This window comes from Chrysemys picta, unplaced genomic scaffold (assembly GCF_011386835.1).
Source record: "Chrysemys picta bellii isolate R12L10 unplaced genomic scaffold, ASM1138683v2 scaf422, whole genome shotgun sequence".
NCBI lineage: Eukaryota > Metazoa > Chordata > Testudines > Emydidae > Chrysemys > Chrysemys picta.
The window spans coordinates 1-2,500 of NW_027053129.1; the positions used below are offsets into that span (position 1 = coordinate 1).

A 2,500-nucleotide genomic window follows, 5' to 3' on the forward strand; every position below is an offset into this window, starting at 1 on the left:
CCGCTGGAGGAAGCCGCTGGGCGCTGGACACCCGCCGTCCGTCCCGCCTGGCCAGGCCTGGCCTGGGTGGCCGCGGGGGGGGGATTCGGGGCGGACCTGCGGGCCGGCGGCCGGGAGGGTCCGGGCCAGTCCGCCCCATGCCCGGGGTCTCCCCCAGCGGCTTCGGTGGCCCGGGGGGGTCCTCCGCGGAGGAAGCCGGGTGGGTGGGGAGCCGGACCCCAGGCGCCCAGACCCGTGACCTGCGGCCGCGACCTCCGACTCGGCAGGAGCGACGAGGGGCTTTCCGGCCCGTCCCCCCCTCTCCTTCCCCCCCCAGAAAAGGAGAGAGAGCTGACTCGGACCGGGAAAAGCTGCCTACGGCACCTGGGATTCCCAGGCGGTCACCCATCCAAGTACTAGCCAGGCCCGGGACGGTTTACCTTCCGAGATCGGACGGGATCGGGGGCGTTCGGTCCGGTATGGCCGTAGGCACCCGGCCCCGCGCCTCCTCGCCCGCTTTCCCCTGCCGACGCCCGGGCCTGCCGCACGGTGAGCCCCGGTCGGACTGCCCCCCCCTGCGGCAGGGCCCCCGTCTCTCGCGGGCCCGGTCCTTTTTTCCTTTTCGAGCTCCGGGGCCCGGGCTAGCCGCCAGAGCCCCTCCGCCCGCCCTCCCCGGCGTCGGGGAAAATATTGTCCCGGACTTCCAGTGCGCCCGATCCTGTCAGCCGGGGGGTGGGGGGGCAGTCCCTCGCTGCGGCCGCGGAGGGTGAGCCCAGGGCGGCCTGGTCCATGTCTCTAGTGGGCCCGATCCTTTTTTTTTTTTTCGAGCTCCGGGGCCAGGCCCGCCCGGGCAGCCCTCCTCGGAGGCGTGGGGCGATTTCCCCCCCCTCAGACTTCCAGGGGCCCGATCCTGTCGGCCGGGAGGCAGTCCCTCGCTGCGGCCGGGGAGGGTGAGCCCAGGGCGGCTTGCCTGCCGTGCGAGTCCCCTCTCGGCCACCAGGTCAACCCCGAGTCGAAAGGGCTGAAAAATTTTCAGAGTCCCCTCCCGGGCACCAGGTCAACCCGTGGAATCGAACGGGTTCACCTGCTGGCCGGTTCGCTTCCCGGCCACCAGGTCAACCCGTGGAATCGAAAGGGTTCACCTGCTGGCCGGTTCGCTTTCCGGCCACCAGGTCAACCCCTAGGTTTTAAGGGGGGGGGGGGACGCCCGGTGGCCTCTTTCCCGTCCGGTCACCAGGTCAACCCGGATCTCCCTCCTTCCCTGGGCGCCCCCTCCTCGGAGGCGTCAGGTTCCATTCTTTTTTCCAGACTTCCAGGGGCCCGATCCAGTCGGCCGGGTGGCAGTCCCTCGCTGCGGCCGGGGAGGGTGAGCCCAGGGCGGCTTGCCTGCCGTGCGAGTCCCCTCTCGGCCACCAGGTCAACCCCGAGTCGAAAGGGCTGAAAAATTTTCAGAGTCCCCTCCCGGGCACCAGGTCAACCCGTGGAATCGAACGGGTTCACCTGCTGGCCGGTTCGCTTCCCGGGCACCAGGTCAACCCGTGGAATCGAACGGGTTCACCTGCTGGCCGGTTCGCTTCCCGGCCACCAGGTCAACCCGTGGAATCGAAAGGGTTCACCTGCTGGCCGGTTCGCTTTCCGGCCACCAGGTCAACCCCTAGGTTTTAAGGGGGGGGGGGGACGCCCGGTGGCCTCTTTCCCGTCCGGTCACCAGGTCAACCCGGATCTCCCTCCTTCCCTGGGCGCCCCCTCCTCGGAGGCGTCAGGTTCCATTCTTTTTTCCAGACTTCCAGGGGCCCGATCCAGTCGGCCGGGTGGCAGTCCCTCGCTGCGGCCGGGGAGGGTGAGCCCAGGGCGGCTTGCCTGCCGTGCGAGTCCCCTCTCCGCCACCAGGTCAACCCCGAGTCGAAAGGGCTGAAAAATTTTCAGAGTCCCCTCCCGGGCACCAGGTCAACCCGTGGAATCGAACGGGTTCACCTGCTGGCCGGTTCGCTTCCCGGCCACCAGGTCAACCCGTGGAATCGAAAGGGTTCACCTGCTGGCCGGTTCGCTTTCCGGCCACCAGGTCAACCCCTAGGTTTTAAGGGGGGGGGGACGCCCGGTGGCCTCTTTCCCGTCCGGTCAGCAGGTCAACCCGGATCTCCCTCCTTCCCTGGGCGCCCCCTCCTCGGAGGCGTCAGGTTCCATTCTTTTTTCCAGACTTCCAGGGGCCCGATCCAGTCGACCGGGAGGCAGTCCCTCGCTGCGGCCGGGGAAGGTGAGCCCAGGGCGGCCTGGTCCATGTCTCTAGTGGGCCCGATCCTTTTTTTTTTTCCGAGCTCCGGGGCCAGGCCCGCCCGGGCAGCCCTCCTCGGAGGCGTGGGGCGATTTCCCCCCCCCCACCCCCAGACTTCCAGGGGCCCGATCCTGTCGGCCGGGAGGCAGTCCCTCGCTGCGGCCGGGGAGGGTCAGCCCAGGGCGGCTTGCTTGGCGGCCGGGTCCATGTCTCTAGTGGGCCCGATCCTTTTTTTCCCTTTTCCGGCTC

General features: G+C 69.3%; 1 non-coding gene across 1 annotated transcript; it reads right to left on the reverse strand.

Annotated features, from left to right (window-relative positions):
* Window positions 1-351: 351 nt before the first annotated feature.
* Window positions 352-470, reverse strand: LOC135978725 (5S ribosomal RNA). The gene has a single exon (XR_010596095.1). It is a non-coding gene; the product is annotated as a 5S ribosomal RNA (ribosomal RNA).
* Window positions 471-2,500: the final 2,030 nt, after the last annotated feature.